The sequence below is a fragment of the Athene cunicularia genome, assembly GCF_003259725.1.
Source record: "Athene cunicularia isolate RWA chromosome 4 unlocalized genomic scaffold, athCun1 chr4_part3, whole genome shotgun sequence".
Classification (NCBI taxonomy): Eukaryota; Metazoa; Chordata; class Aves; order Strigiformes; family Strigidae; genus Athene; species Athene cunicularia.
Window position 1 is genome coordinate 8,368,792 of NW_020799100.1, and position 17,456 is coordinate 8,386,247.

The following is a 17,456-nucleotide window of genomic DNA, read 5'->3' on the forward strand; positions in this document are numbered from 1 at the left end:
GAGCCGGCCCTCGGGCCGTGGGGCCTGCGCCGACACCAGACAATGCGGTGGTGGTAGAGTGCGGCGCCCGGCGGTACGGTGCTTTGAGCTTTTTTTATTTGTGGTACGCTACTGCAGTCATTTGACAGTTGTCGCCGTTTGGGATTGCCCGTTGGCAGTCAGCCGTGGGTCAGGCACGATCAGCAACCTGCGTGACTGCTGTGGCTGCTCGGGACAGTGTGTGATCCTCGGGCTGTGGTATCCGAGCAGGCCACTAGCATAATCCCTGAGTTTTACATGAAAATACGATGAGTGAGGAGCAAACCGGTCTATTTTGCAGTCAAATTGCAAATGGCCACTTGTGTGTTGTAAAGTTTCTCTTCCCCATCCAGATGAATTGCTGTATTAAAATACAGGGCTAGAGACTAACAGATGTACAGAGAGATGTTCCACCATTTCAGAGAGAGAGCTGGAGGATGTGGAAGCACTTCAGCCCTTGGCCTACCTCCGTAATGCTTTCTTCCTCTTTTAATTAATTCTTTCCTTTGCCAGCTCATGAAGTGTCCTAGTAGAGGCATTTAGTTGGTGTAGAAGCTAGAAGCACAGCAGTTCTGTGACCCTGTTTGCAAACTGTCAGGGCCAAGAGCAGAAGCAGCTTTCTGACCTTCCTGCCTTGCGCTGCACCCTGGTAGTAGTTACTCAGCAGGGGAGGTCAGGGTGTTGCCTGCTGATGCAGTCCCTCATGTCTTCTCATCTTTAATAAAAGTGCCCTTGCCAAAAGTACATTTAATTTCAATTAGGAGTTTGTGTATGTCAGTCATGTAAGTGTAAAAATAGTCTTTTTTCCATAATACAACTGCAAAGATCATTTCCATAGCCAGTAATTTTGACCATGTGTCTCCTTACTACCTCTCCCTTCTCTGTCACTCAATGTATGTGATTTGCTTTCAAGGTCATTCTTTGTCCACCTCACCTATGATTCATTATTTAGATGACAACTCTCACCAATCCCTGACACCAGCTTCCACCACCCACTTGTTAAATTTTTGGATAAATAGCTCTGTGTTTTCTTACATTCTGCCTCTCAGATGCAGGAAAAGATATTTTTTGGAGTCTCCAGTAACTCAATTTGGAAGCTGGCACGCCAGATCTTATACTTGCCATATTGATTGTTAATGCCTCATTATTTCTTTGTACTTCTCCATTCTCTATCTGTTCACTGCCTGCTCATCATGTGTTTAAACTGCAATCTTTTTTGTTTTGTGTTTTTACAGCATCTAACACAATATGTTCTCGTCCATGATTACAGCTCCTAAGTGTTATGGCAATACAGTGAATAAGTTGTAACTACAGGAATGTAATTATTCCCAAAACAAATATTATAAACACTAGGAAACTGAGATTAAATTTAGTCTTTAAAGAAATTCAAACATGTTAGTATGAAAATACACAACTAAATGCCCCAATAATGTTGATTCTGCCATGCAGTTCTATCATGCAATAGCTATACAATTATATTGCATTATATTGTTGATAGCCCTGGTAGAATTAAACTATTTTTTAAAGATTTGTTCCTTTAATTTTTCATTCTTTTCTACCTGGTCCATCAATTGGGTGGAGCAGATATTGCTTACACATTTCCCTATGTTGTTTGGACTTCTTTCTATGCTTTTACTTAAAATTTTAAAGTGGTTTTAAAGTTTTAAATATGTTAAAGCCTTAAAACTATAGAGCAAGGTGGACTGTGTTCACAAGCTTATTCCAGCTGGTTGCTGAAGGATACATGTGGGAGGAAGAAAGGAAACAATTTGAAAGAAAGGGCTTGGGTTTTCTATTTTGTTTATGTTTTTTTTTTAGTCATCAACCTCTGGGCCTGCTTGACGGTAACTATGAATAAGTTGTCTCTATATGTAAGAAGACATGTATCAGTGGTTTCTGGTCTCTTCTTAAAGTCTCTTGCTATTACATTGCACTTGCAAAGTTTTTGCTAGGGAGGAGAGAAAGCAGCATACATATAAATTCAGTTGTGAAATTTCGAGGTGGTGGACGTGTGTGATCAGACCCACAGGTAGCTGCGAAGAACATATTTTTCTGATGGGCCCTCTCTGTCTTGAAAAGAGTGCTTAGTTTTCCTGAAGACTTAAATTGTTCATATTTTTCTTTGTAACTACTAGGAAATACTTCCCCAAACTGCAAACTAATCTTTAATTTGCATATGCTTTCTCAACTTTCATTAGTAGGAAGACTAACTCATTTGTTTTATCTCTCTTCAAATAAATGTCATTTAGGGTCTTTGATGCAGTTACTGAATCAAAGCTATGGATTTTCTATAGTAATGATTTTTTATTTTTGTAAGAATACTTGTTTATAGGATATTCTATTACTGAAGTAATTGTCTAGATATGGAATAGGGTCTAATTTTACTATCTTCTATGTCACAAATTATTATAACTTTCACAAATTTTTGTAGGGTTCTGTCTCAATGTTTCTCTGGCTACTGGTCCAGCACACAGCCATATTTTACTCTGTAAACTCAGTGCTCCACTGTCATACAGAGTCAGATTTATATTCTTCAGTTTTACTTACAGGAACCAGCATAGCCTGAGTATGAAATGCTTCCTTAACTGTGGTTGCATTGTCTTCCAGCAACTGTAAAGGGAAATCAAGATCCTCTCTTCATGTCTCTTGATCTTCACCAGACTTGAAGAACCTGTAGTTCTTAGAGCTGGAGCTATGTTTGCTTTGTGTTTCATTTATTTGCTCTTTCTACCCTACCAAGGGTCTTCATGAGGCAGGAACTGTAAAAGACCAGAAATTTGAAACCATTATTTTCATTATAGTTTTCACAAGTGGCTATGATGTCTATGATATGAAGTAATTAAGCGATTAGTAGCCATACTGTTGAGCCAAATGGAGGACCATACATGTTATCTGCTGCAGAAGTATTGAGGGACCTATAGGTATCAGTGAAATTCCACAAAGAGCAATATTGTTAACTCAGTTAAGATATGAGGTAGATGGGTTTGGAGACAATGTCACCTTATTTATTGCTCGTTTCATCTCGTTTCCCCAGCCTGTATTATGCCCATTCTCAGTTATATCTATAGGAGTAATTACCTGTTAAAAGACAAAAAATAAATCAATTTACATGTGATATGTTCATAAAAAGGAAAGGAAGTCCAGATTACCTCGTAGAAATTTAGAATAAATATATCCCAGAAGCATTTAGCAACCAAAGAATGTTGAGTGAAAGTTAAGCTTCATAGTTTTTAGTTTTATGTGTTTCACCGATTATAGATTTGTATAAGTTTCTAACATTTTCTTAAGTATTTTAACTTAGTTCGCAAAATAAATTAAGGTAACTCTTCATAATGTATATTTATAGCCCAAACTCTTCCCCTAGAAGTCTCCTTTTATCTTAACATGTCCGAAGTAGCCTGCTCTCATTAACTTAGCGGTTCTGTTCTCAGTATGGACATACCGTGATTTTTACAAGAGGCAAAGTTATCTCACAAAATCAAAGAGAATAGCAGTTTTAAATTAATCAGTTACAGCTAGGTTATTCTGCAAGTGGGGAAGCTTCCCCATTCATTGTATGTCAGTGGAATAAGAAAATGAAATGATTGTGACATTTCTTAATCAAGATCTAGAGGACAAAAATGCCTTCTGTTTAGGCACAGATCAGAATTCTAAGCTGTCACTTCAGTTTGTGGCAGGTTTGCTTTACATCCTTGGGCAAATCTCTAGATCTATGTTGTTCTTCAATTCCTTAGTCATTAAATGGAAATAATAATTCCTCCCTTTCTCAAAAGAGTGTTTTTGGAGATAAAATCTGTTAATGACTGAGAACCTCAGGTATTATGATATCAAGGGTTGTGTAAAGATCGCTGTAAAAGGCAACCTGAGGGCTTTCTTTATCCCCACAAATGCGTAGAATCTACCCTGTGTCAAGAGTCCCCTAAACATGTATTTTCCAGGCATGAGCTACATGAAGTCTTATTTCTCTCATCCAGGCCTTCCTTCTATGATAAGATACAAGAAAGAACCTTCACAGCATTTATTATGATGCTCATTTATGAAAATGTGTATATTTGAATTTAAGATTTTTAGGCACAAAGATTAAAGGCAGACATACTAAAGACTTGCCCGATTTAATTTAGAGGGAGCTGTGGGTGCTCAGCACCTCTCTGATAATGAAGAACTGGTTGTTTACTTGTTCCATTATACTCCTTTCACCATCTATCTAATCCTATCACATAATTGTCTACAGAAAATACTCAGACCCTTGGTTTCTTTACTGTTTTGTATAACTGGGGATAGTGTCACCATGCAGTGAAAAGAACCATAGAATGCTGTTTTTCAAAGGCATATGCTCAAATTTGCAAAACGTTTTCTCACTGGATCAGGAATTAATAGTAAGATTATTCTGCCTGTTTGTTTTCCTATTTATGGATAGTTGCTATTTGGGTTATATAGTGATGATAGCTTTGGGATTATGTGAAATATTATGCAGCTGCGTTAGTGAAAGAAACATATATGTGTCCTGCTGCAATATACAGATTTTTGGCCATATGTCCAGATCAGTAAGATAAGGAAACTACTAAAGCAACCAGACTTTTGTTAACTAATTTCACAGATTGTCTTTGGACAATAGCAAGGTGGAACAGAAATTAAAGATACCTATTTATATAACTGGAAATAAAACCTGGTATAATTAGTGTCAGTTTTCAAGTATTAATGATGATGAGCTGACATGACTGTTTTCATAAAAGAAAAGCATTTTTTTCCCCCAAATTTGAGTGCAAATTAACCTTTCCTATTACCCTCTTTGTTAATACATCTTATTTACCGCAAAGGTGTTATATATCAGTTAGCCAGCATGTCTTTAATTCTGTGATTTAAAAAAAATATTAGTGGAAGTTAAAGTAAATGCCTCTAGAGAGTTTAGAAATGAGAAATTTCAGCTTTATGTTGGATGATACAGCTTCTGCAATTATTATTTCCATCTTTGCTTGTAAAAATGCCTTAAATTAAAACAAAAGTGTTTGCCTTTCAGTTTAATTTTTTGACTTGGGAAGTTGCAAGTAGTTTGTGCCTTCCTTTCCTGATGGAGGTCTCTTTAGCAGTAGAGGTAGCAAACAGAATGTTGCAAGTCACATTGTTATGTTTGATGGACTTGCTTTCTCTGATCATAGCTTCAGTCTTAAGTGTGTCAATCCTTGAATACCAGTGGAAGTCAGGTTGTTTTTAACCGGAATTTCTCCAGCAATATCTGTCTCAGGGAATAAGTGTGCATGTGCTTGTCTTAACCACAGCCCCACTTAATGAATTGACTATTACTTATGCAGTTTTATGTGGTGTCATTTAGCTTCTGTATTTCCTTTTACTGTCTATTTGACAGAAAATGTCCTTTTTTCATTGGTATAAGAGAGAAAGAACTCGATATGTCACCTGCATATCAAGATACATTGAATTTTTAATCTAGTCATGGCCAATAAAATAATTTTCTGAAAATAATTACTGTGGACTCTCCTAACTGTGTCTGAATTCTCATTTTTTGTTACGTAAGGGCGTATATTTTAAGTGTTTATGAACAACTGAATTAGAAAAAAAAATGAAATGGACAGTTGTTAATTGACTAGCTCTTTATTTAGATTTCTTGTGCTTTGTCATACAAGACCATGAAGTAGAGTCAGTTTTTGTTAGAATTGTGGTGTTGTGTAATGGAGCAAAAGATGATCACCTGAGCTTAAGGAAAGTATTTATCAGAAGAGAAAAGATCATCTAACTTAAGGGAAAATATTTTAAAGAAGGAATCCTGGCATATAGAATCATTTTTCACACAGAAGCTGGTACTCCCACATGTTGTTTTCTTTTACAGCTGAGTCTGAGCTTTCTGTTGGAAAAGTTGGGCTGGTATTTTTGCTGTATGGTATCTTTGACTGACAGTTCAGAAATGCCTCCACTTGTCATTTAGAGGCAGCAGAATCCATTTGTGAGGATACTAGACCTTCTGTCAGTAAGAAATAATATTGTAACTTCACTATTACTTTTTTTTTTAAAACAAATGTGGCCGATTTCCATTGCAGAGTAAGTGCCAGCTTAGGGTAATGTTTCAGTCTTTTTCAAACAATAAGTATCTGTGGTAGCTGCAGTAGTCAGTGCATGGAAAAGGCAGGGTGAAAGTGCCTTTGCTCCTTGCTATATGGAGCCGTTTTTATCCATTTGCAGGAAAGGATGATAGGGGCTTTGCACATGTTTCTCTAACTTACATACTATTATCTAAATACAGATAGCCCATGCAAGATAGTAAAGAGGGAGTATATGTCTCTTCACTCTATTGAACTGGGAATGATACAGGTTATAGTAAATGACAGTACTCCAAAAAACTTAACATTCTAAACCACAAGCACCTACAAATAATAATTGTGTAGAGCTCTGAAGGAAAGCATAGGGGGAAGCAAAGAACTGAGCCTGGGTTGCAAAGGGGGTGTCTGCACCAGCATTTCAAGTTTAAGTGTTCACTTTTGAAGAGGACAGTCTTGGAGCATGCAAACTGAATTCCTTTTTGATGAATCTAAACCAAAAGATGCATTCCAGGAGTACAGTCTTGATGTATCTACATTACTGTTCGAGTTGGAATTAGAAGTTAACTTTTGAAATTAATTTTTCATTTGTCCCAGCTCACCTGTCGCACTCTTGGCGTGCACATCCTTTCAGATGAAATTAGACCAAAAGCTGTGCTACAGCAGCATGATGATGGATTACCTGTTCATTGAACCAGCCTACAACTACTGTCAGGTAAACTGCAAAATGCATGCTGAGTGGACATCAAGTTTTCAACACTGACTTTTTTTGGCCTCCAGATGTGCTCTGCTGCTCCGAATTTCTTGCTAATGTGGACATACCCGTAATGCACTCTAGCCGCTAATGAACAGCCAATCTACAGGACCAAATTAAAGTTAGTATAAAATAAAACCCTGGAAGTGCATGTGGTATGTACTTTGTGTCCTCAGCACTTTATCTTTTCGTGTTGTGGGCCAAGGCCAAGCCCATCAGCAACGGTTGTAGCACCTCTGTACTAAATCAGTCCAGATGTGTAAAAAAGTCAGCGTACATTTCTAGCAGTGATCTTCTTTCCAGGATAAAAGTTGGAAGAACCACCTTTATTATATCCATTCCTAGTCTAACTTGTGACGATAGATGCATGATACGGTCTTACGTTCTTCCTCTGATTCTCCTTCTCCATCATCATCTCGATCACCCAGAGGACCAAAGAGATCAGCATTGTCCCCTTAGACATGGACAAACTGAGGGACTCTTGTGGTATCCAGATATTTCAGTACTTCCTGCAGTGCTGTGGGTCAGGACTGTGGCAGACCCTGAAGAGTCCGTACATTGCTTTGGGGAAGAACTGCTCTGACAGTACACATCAGCATCATAGAACCCATCTTCACTGCTTGAGAAAAAATCTGGGACTGTGTTTGGAGGAAGATTGACATGGCTCGGAGAAGTGAGACTGCGGCTAGCTGCTGATTTCCCACTTCTTGTCCTGTTTGGTGTCAGAGTCTCATCTCTAAGCGGTGCCACTACAGGTCCCACTGGCAAAGATGAGAGTCGCTGCTCTGACTTGCACAACTGAGTGGATTCTGGAGGTATAACCCGCCTGGGAAGGCATTGTGTTGCTCACTGACTGTTCAAAGGACTGGGCTGATATACTATGTCAACAGGGTTTATAGTACTTTTAGTAATCTGTAGCAACACAATGCAGTGGGATTAATCCACCCCTCCCCCAAGTCCATTTTGGAGCCTGAACAGGGACATGAATTTGAAATAAGGATAGTAACTGGGAGAGGTAGTGAGCAAAACATGGACTGAACATTGCTAGAGAGCAGAGTGGAATGATTGTGGGGAATTTCAGTTGTTGTAATTGTGGAAGGGATGAGGGGTGGATTGTGTGTAAACTATCCATTTTTGTTGGCATCATAATGTTATTTTGATTTTGTTGAGGGGAATTATTTTTGTGATGTAAGTGAAGTTTTTGATGAGTGTGTATTTTAATGATAATTTTTAAATATGTGATTCATAGAGGCAAGGGGTGGAATGTATTAGTTTTGTGTGGCAAGGTTTTGGTAGCTGGGGGCTGCAGGGGTGTCTCTGTGAGAAGCTGCCAGAAGCTTCCCTGTGTCTGACAGAGCCGATGCCAGCCGGCTCCAGGATGGACCCGCTGCTGGCCAAGGCCGAGCTCATCAGCGATGGGGGTAACACCTCTGGGATAACGTATTTAAGAGGGAAAAACCAGCTGTGGAACAGTAACTGGGAGAGAGGAGTGAGAATATGTGAGTGAAACAGCCCTGCAGAGCCCAAGTGAGTGCAGGAGGAGGGGCAGGAGGTGCTCCAGGCCCGGGGCAGAGGTTCCCCTGCAGCCCGTGGGGCAGCCCGTGGGGAGGCAGCTGTGCCCTGCGCCCAGGGAGCTCCACGGGGGAGCAGACACCCACCCGGGACCCCACGGCGGAGCAGGGGGATGAGCCTGAAGGGGGCTGTGACCCCGTGGAGAGCCCACGCTGGAGCAGGCTCCTGGCAGGAGCTGTGGCCCCGTAGAGAGAGGAGCCCACGCTGGAGCAGGTTTGCTGGCAGCACTTGTGACCCCGTGGGGGACCCACGCTGGAGCAGCCTGTGCCTGAAGGGCTGCAGCCCCTGGGAGGGACCCACAATGAGGCAGTTCCTGGAGGACTGTCTCCCATGGGGGGACCCCACTCTGAAGCAGGGGAAGAGTGTGAGGAGGAAGGAGCAGCAGAGACAACATGTGATGAACTGACTGCAACCCCCATTCCCCATCCCCCTGCATTGCTTGTGGGGAGGAGGTTGAGAAATTGGGAGTGAAGTTGAGCCCAGGAAGAAGGGAGAGGTAGATGGAAGGTGTGATTCAGATTTGGTTTTATTTCTCATTACTCTGATTTGATTGGTAATAAATTAATTTCCCTGAATCAAGTCTCTTTTGCCCACGACAGTAATTGCTGAGTGATCTCTCCCTGTCCTTATCTCAGCCCAGGAGCTTTTTGCTGTATCTTCTCTCCCCTGTCCAGCCGAGGATGGGAGTGAGAGAGTGGCTTGGTGGGCACCTGACTCCATCCAAGATCAACCCACCATGTTCTATAAGAAATATTTGAAGAATATAAGTGATCTTCGCAATCTATCCATTTCCTGACATAGTAGGCAACCCCTCTGTCTTTGCCTGTCCCTTCTGAACAGCCTGTAGCCATTGATACCACACTCCAGTCACAGGATTTGTCCCACCAGGTCTCAGTAATGGCAGTAAAGTCATGGCTTTCTAGCAGCACAGTTTGTTACCCATGCTGCGTGCATTGCTGTAGAGGTGCTTCATCTGGGCAGTTGGCCATGTCACCTTCTTAGAGGAACACACCTTAATTCCTTTGAGGTATTTCACTGGTGTTCCCCTTTGCTTTGGTTCCCTCAAGAGCCCCTGGCTCATCTCTGTAAGTCTTCAAGTGTGCTCCAGTGTACCCAGAAAGTCTCAGAGCAACAGGCTGGGGGCCCTCACTAGCACCCTGTCCCTCTAACTTTGGAGTATGGTCCCTTGTTTTGTCATGGGCAGGCCTAATATTATCCCCTTAAAGCTCTGTCAGTGACCCACACTCGCTCATGAGCAAAGACCCTCTTCCCTCTTTGAGAAAGCTGAATGTCATCTGGTGCCAGGAGGCCTGGTGCCGTGTAGAACATTCCATTATCAGAAACCCATAAATTGTGGTGGTGACACTAGGCACGGAGCCATGTATTAATAGACTGGGTCTATCTGTTTCAATATTGCTGCCCACAACTAGAAGGATAGAGGAAAAAATTGCCTGTGTTCTGGATTCCCTTACTAACTGTCCCAAGTCTCTTTTGATTGCCCTTGGACTATGAGTTGCGACCCACATGGAAGAGCAGTAATGAGTAGTAGTCTGAGGGCTGTGCGGGGCTAGGAGGCTCCCTAGTGATGTCCTTAACCTGGGCCCCAGGGGGGGCTCCAGGCTACCCTAAGAGGAGGGTCTCTCCAGCACATTGGGCCCTCTGTTCCCCTCAGCAGGGAGTCACCTACAGCTATAACCCATGTCTTCTTCCTGTGGAGGTGGTTGTGATACAGGGGTAGGCCCTTCTGACCTTGGCGACTCCTCTGGTGGAGATGGACTGTCACCAGCATCATCTGTTGCCTGGCCTTCCACACGCAGAGCCTCAGACCTGTTGTACAGAGGCACCAGGAGGGCGTTCGCCTGCCGCCCGGGGCCTGGACTTGCCTCCATTCACTCCTTTCCTTCAAGCTCCTGCCTTCCTGGCGGGGCAGGGTACGGGGTCCCCTCGACCTTGGGTTACTTCTGGTGCCTGTTCTGCCTCGGGGAGGGCAGAGCAAGGTTCCACCACTCTGCCTCTTTCTCAGACTCCCTGATGCCCCTTAACCTTTCTCGTGCCTCTCGTAGCTCTGCCACCAGGCTGAGCAGGTGACCCGCCTGGTCATGGCTCACACGGCCGTTCTCCTGGGGCCGTCGCCTCCCAGGGACGGGGCACGGCCTGCAGCCTGAGGCCCGGGGCTGCGTGTGTCCGTGGAGCCGGACGGGGCTGCCGCATCCACGCTGCGGAGTGCAGAGGACGTGGCTTTCCGCCGGCGGATCCCACAGCAGAGCTCCTGCTGGGAGGGTGATGGCCACCGACTGAACTCGCCTCTGAGCTGGTGGGGTGACGACGCCGTTCCCGCGCAAAGGGCCGCGCCGCGTTCCGTGCGGGGTGCCGTGGCAGCGGTTGCCCCGGCAACGCCCGGGTACCGCCGGCGTCTCTCGCGAGAGCTGCCCGGCCGCGGGACCGCGGGTGCGGGGCTCTAACCTGCAGGTAAGTCACGGCTCCCGCCGCGTGTGTACGGCGGGTATAGCTTCTGTACAGGAGATATCCAATTACCGCTGATGTCTAGCGGGACGATACAGGCATTTTTAGAAAACGCGTGCTAAATATGCTGTTGTACTGCTTAAAGTCATTAGCGGTGGTTGGTTGTTTTTTTGTTAATATAAACTATATTAGTTTTGTTTAACTATTGCAAAGTGAAGCAATGTTCAGTGGAAAATAAGGTGTGTTGGTGCCTGTCACAAAGTTGGTGCTTTTGAACTCCTTGACACGTTTCAAAAGGTGAGATGAGATGGAGTATTTGCTTATAGGCCCAAGTATGGGCCAAAACGTAGCCTTACCAGTTCAGAAGGAGCTCAGAAAGAAATGATGACTCAGAGACAGTCCTCTGAATCACACTTCCCCTGAGCTGTAGCATTGCACAAGCGAGGAGTAAGCTGTCAGCCCTTTGCCAGCTGAAGCATATTCCCTCACTCATGTCCAGTCAGCTCTCCCTTGATGACACAGAAGGGAGCAAAGTGACGACTATGTTTACTTCTGACCCAATTTCTCCCAACTTCTCCACTTGCTCATGGAAGGAAATAATGTCTCTTAAAGGTCTGCTCATTAATCTAGTGCCCTTAGCATAGCTTTCAGGAAGGATGGCGTGATGACACAGTAGAATGCAAGAATACCTTACGTCTTCCATACAGAGCTTTATGACCATCAGATGCCTGGTGTATTATGTTTTACTGCTCATTCCTAGGTAGGTGGGACGCTGTACTTGTCAGGTCTGAAACCAATGCTTGTTCCTTGGCATTCACTTTTCATCCTATAGGAAGCGAATCTGTCACAGTGAGAAGAATGCATCAGCAACAGATACATGGCTTGCAAAGTACTGTCTGAGTCTGATTCCAGGCAGATTTGGCAAGACCAACAATCACCAAGTTAAATACGATTAAACAAATCTGAGTTCTTGGTAATTATTTTCAAAAAATTTAGTTGTGCTCACATGCAAACCAACAAAAATAAATATTTCCTGTGTGTTAAATTTAAGAATTTAAGAATAGCATAAGCAAATAATCAACTGTTGAGCTAATTAAGCTCTGCAATGACTTTTAACAAATTCAGTCAGCAGATTTTACAGATCAACAGTGATTTACCTGCAAATAATTGAGATTAAAGTATTCATTTGTTACTATTTGATCAGCTAGCAATGCAAAGGTCCATTGTTCTTAACAGTTAAAGAGGTTAATGATTCTGGCAACCTACTAGGAATCAAGCATTTAAAATTCCTAATTTGTGTCAAGCCTGACAGTGAGTATTTTCTTTCCTGGTTTATGAAGGAGGAAAATCTAAAGTAGATAGGATAGCATATGTTGAAATTAGTCATTTCAATGTTAAGACATCTATACTTTGATAGTGAAATTTTTAAGAAAATTTTACCTGAACCATGTACTTAAGGGACAAACTATGCACCTATCAGTACAGGAGGAAATGCATGAGGAAATACCAATTTGTTGTTTTTAGCCTGTAGGACTGCTTGGGTAAGTAGCTGCTCACCAACACAAATATAGATTGTGCAATATAATTTTAAGTAAATAACTTGGAATTCCATTCTGTATGATCCTTACACCTACGTTTGTTCTTTAGAAAGAGTTTTCACAGATTCACAAGTAGTTTTCACAACAACTAAACGTTTTTACAAAACAAAATAGTTTATAATAAAGCCAGGAACAAAATTACGTTTCAATAAATTGAAACAACAGGAGATTGTCATTGAGTATTTGCTGTCTCCTGATAATCAATTGTCAGAGCTGTTCTGTTATTCTTGGTAATCTTTTATGCTTGCCAAGCTTAACTTTCCATCACTTTGCAAAAAAATTAAGAATAGACTGAGTAATGCATGATCATAATTATAAAAATTAAGATGTGCCTGTGTTTTTTAGGAACCTTACAGTCATTCTGAAAGATACACCCTTATGGTGTAAATGGTAAAACTGATCAACCTGGTCTAGGCTGTCTCTATGACTGGCATACCATGCGGCCAGTGAACATGTGTTAGTCTGCTTCCATGGTATCATTCACTGTTTCATGGAGTTTTGAGAAGATGTGTTACCTATAGTGCCTTTTTAGGTAATAGTGACATCATTTATATGATTTGATTTATATTGTACTTATTTTTAATACATCACTGTAGATTAAATCAACACTTCTTGGTACTAATGCACCTTGGCCAATCAGGTAATTTTCCCCCACATCCATGGCTTGATATGAGTCAGAGTAAGGGAGAAGAAAGAGTGTGTGTAAATATGTTATATCAGTGCAAAATCCATCACTTAATGCCTTTCAGAGCTTCCCTTACTACTGCTTTCAGTAATAGATTATTCTGTTACTTAGTACTGTTGGCAGTTCAGTGTTATTTCTGTGTACAATATGCAGCATAATGACCTTTACCACAATATGAAGAATAAATATTAATACAGGGGCAATGGGTCTCTAAATTATAGTTCACACTAGATTAGAACAGCCTTACCTCTCTTTTTTCATAAAGGCATTTGTTACATTTTGAAATAAAGTACTAATACTTTTTTTTTTTTTTAATAAAAACTTCTCCATAATTTCCATCCTAAAACTCCCAAAGATAAAATGTACAAGATATGCCTTTGTATCACTCCATTTCATAGCAATGTATTTCTCATCTCCAGGCAGTTCATAAAGGAATAGTGTTCAGAAGATTTCAAAGTCTTGCCTAATATGCTGCTCTTGCTTAAACCAGATTTTGAAGTGTTCATGTTCAAATCTCAGTTATTTTTGAATCTTGCAAAGTGAACATGTCATTGGATGCTGATCCCTTCAACATAAGAGCCACATATGATGTAATGAAACTGTATTTCATACAGTTTTACAAATTAATTATGTCCCAAATAAGTTTATAGAATTAATTACTATTTTTGTTTGTCATTTAGATGGGTAAATCAAGGTTATTCATGTAAATAACATAAATAAGTTTAAAGAATGAACAAGTGCAACAGATAATGCCCCTATGCTTATTCTTATTTACATATTTAAATGTCCATTGTTAGTTTGATAATAAGTAATTAATAGTGATTAAATAAGTCAGCATATAAACAGGTGGCAAGGGAGTATGCAGAAAAAGTCATAATTAATGTGATTCCTTCATATAGTGATTACACATTTGAGGGGTGTTGGCCATAATACTTTTTCTAGAAACTAAATGAAATAAAAATAAATAGCTACAATATTTATTTTGAAAATAATTTAGTGACATTAATATTTTACTTTGAATCAAGACATAAACATTTGCTTATTCTTAATATGCTATGATTAGAAGGTATGCTAAAGCCTTCTGAATGCCTAATAAAATAGCAGGATATGTCAAATGGTCTGAAGAAAAGAAGAACAACAAGGGCCATTATGAAAAGGTAACCAAACAGTGTTAGGAGAGGGAAGGAAATACCGTTCTCATACAGTTGGAAATAACTCAAAATGATCTTAGAGCAACACTAATTTGTCACAACTGACAATTGGATTGGGTCATCTTCTCCTTCCTTGTATAAAGTTCACCGCTTTTAGCTTTCAGTTTATTTTTACATGCTTCTCTGTAGACCCACATGAAAGCATTAATACAAGTGTGTAATCCAGAGAATTCAGTCTCTTCTAAGATGTCTGGTGGGTTTTTTCTTCAAAAAGTATCAGGATGATATTGTTGGCTAGAGAGACAATTTGGGTTAGTGTATTTTTCAATTAAGTAAAAATATTTATGCAATAATAACACACTTTATTTTCACACTCTGCATGTTTCAAATACATAGAGTTTTGCCATGCAGTGTAAATGGTGTGAATTGTATTTGGATGATACACAGTGTACCGACTAAAGCATATACCGCATCAATTCCAGTCATAAAATTAATATGGATACAAATACACATACATTCACATATATAGAGACAAGCACTACAAGTATATGTACATCCGCAGTAGAAGAAAAGATACAGCCCAGACAATCAATGAAAAACAGGTCTATACAAGTGAGTGATTTAGCATCCCTGTGTATAGTCAAGTAAAGCAGCTGGCCTAATTGTGTAAACGTAGTTCTCAGTTTTGCTGAAATTAAAATTCAGGAGACGTATTTCCTGTGACTGAAGGACAAAAAATAAAGTAAACCTTTTAGTGTCTAAATTTTTAATCCCCAAAATAGTTAATGAATAAAGAGCACAGCTCAACCGATTGTTTAGTATACTCAGAGTTTATTTCAGGCTGCTAACCCTAAAGTTTCTCTTTGGCTGAGGGAAAAAATATAAATCAACATTCACACTGTTACAATTTCTTTCATTTTAAAACCCAGTTCTTATTTAGGGATATTAGAAAAGGTAGGCCTAGTCAGTTATTTGCTCAGATATTCAGAGACTGCTTTCCTTTCAGAAATTTGCACTAAAGTTACCTGTACTACTTGAAGATGTACCCAGGTACTCTGTGTGCAACAATCTGAAGCTGACTCAGAGCAGCTCAGTGCAAAAAAACAAAGTGACTAATCTCTTTGTAAAACTGAGGCTTTGCAACTTTGCTCTGAGTCATCATGACAGCTCAAAGTGCCTAGACCTAGTAGAGAAATAAACAGATTTAAACAGAGCACTCTGTTTCAAAACAAACATTACTTCTGGTCCTTCTGTCAAAATGACCTTGGTAACACTATTTAACATCAGAGTGTCACTGATATGCAGGGTAGTTAGTTTAAAATCTCTCGAAGACTATCAAAGTGGAATCTGAGAAAGAAAGGGAAAATGAGGAAAGAAAGAATGAAAGAAGGAAGGCAAAAACGTTTTCTTACCCACATACCACAGAATGCCACACATAAAGAGAGCGGGAGCAAGCGTTTGTCTAGTAGCAAGATTGGAACTGAAAGAATAAAATTGAAATTGGTGGCATTAGGATGTGTAGGGGAGACACATGGAAGATCTTTAATTTGCCTGTTTTGACATATTCTAGCCACTCTTAATTAGTCCTTCACATTCTAAGATCAAATAAATAATTAAATAGTAACATTAATCCTACTTTATTCAGCAAATATCTCTGTGTTAAAAAATTATGGTTCTCTATCTTTATGCTGCTATCTAAAGGGTAAATAGTACAAGTTGAGCCGGAATCTTTTCTGAAACAGATGAGCAGCTGCTTCTGCCAGCCCAAAGTTATAGGAGCAGATCTTTCTTTTAGTGGTGCTAGTGCAAATTTGGAGATGCAGACCTGAAGTTAATGATCTGCAAATTAAATATGGAAATAATGAGTTCCTCCTGATTTGCTCTTGTGTAAGTAAGAGTAGTATTTGGCCCTATATATTTATTTCAAAATCATAAAATACATAACCATTTTGAAATCTTTACTAGAATGGGTCTGGGCATGTCTGTGCAGACAGACCCAAGTTTTTATGCCTGTAGTCCAAGATAGCCAGCCATGATCTAGCTCTGACTCAGAAGCATCAATTCTGTGCTGTTGCAGAGCTAAGAAGCCCTGTGTGGCATCCAGAAGCCACACAGGTATGCTAGTGTGACAGTGTGCCCAGACTAAGTCCAACCATTCAGCAAGGTTGGTTAGCCTATGCACTTTTTTTTGGTCCAAAATTGGTTTACCTCAGCATAACAGAAGCAGTGTGAGTTCAGGTCTGCCAGTGTGTCTGTTCAGTAATGCCCACTATCCACATGCAGGCATCTTCACTAGGGAACAAGTATTCCAGAACAGAAAAGAAACTTAATATAGAATTTACAAACATAAATTATGGGTATCTAATTTAATAGATTTAGTCATTAGATAATCAGCAGTAGCACTGAGTATATTATAGGGCTTGAGGTAATAATTTGGTTTATTACACATATACTACTACATCACTGTAATTAAAATATATATATTTAGGTATTGAAAAATATTTTTATAGAAACGGTATCTCATTTAGTGTCTCATTTCATATAGGTTGCAATTGCTGCAGTAGTAAAAAAAGTAAATCTAACAAAACTCCAGAAATGAGCAATGCTGAATGTCTTGTTCTTTGAGTCACAAAATTAGCAAGAGGTAACATGTTAATCACTTTAACATTAAGAAAGCTAATAAGCATGTTAGTTTAAATGCTTTTGTGCTTGAGGTAGGATCATGTAATACCTCAGAAACTAAGGACAGTTGGTCCTCGTCTGTACTTGAATGGGAGATGTGTAAGAAAAATTCATCGTATTACGAGAAAGGATGTCAGTGGTTTAATAGGTTTCATCATTACAGCTGAGTCAGTACTGAAGTCATGGCTGCTATGGCGTTAAGGAAACATTCTACTGTTAGAATTGGATCCCAGATTCATTCGGTGGTTTGGCTTAAATTTGGATCCACAGTCTGTGGCATTACATTTAGGAAAGCTTTTTGTCTGAATTTACACTAGTATCCTCATGACTACAATAGAAAACATGCAAAGTTTGACAACGGGATATAGTATTAAAGTAATATAAATACACTTTAGTAGTTATTATTAACTGCTCAATACCTTTTCTTTTGCCTTCAGCATAAGTCAGTAGGAGGATATGGTCATCATCACAGTTTTTCTCTGTCTT

General features: G+C 40.2%; 1 long non-coding RNA gene across 1 annotated transcript in view; it reads left to right on the plus strand.

The window, feature by feature from the left end:
* The first annotated feature begins 6,676 nt into the window (after positions 1-6,676).
* Positions 6,677-17,456, plus strand: part of LOC113479927 — a 59,450-nt gene continuing 48,670 nt past the window's right edge. The window contains exon 1 of the long non-coding RNA XR_003398378.1: positions 6,677-6,780. This is a non-coding gene — a long non-coding RNA (uncharacterized LOC113479927). The remainder of the gene's footprint in view (positions 6,781-17,456) is intronic.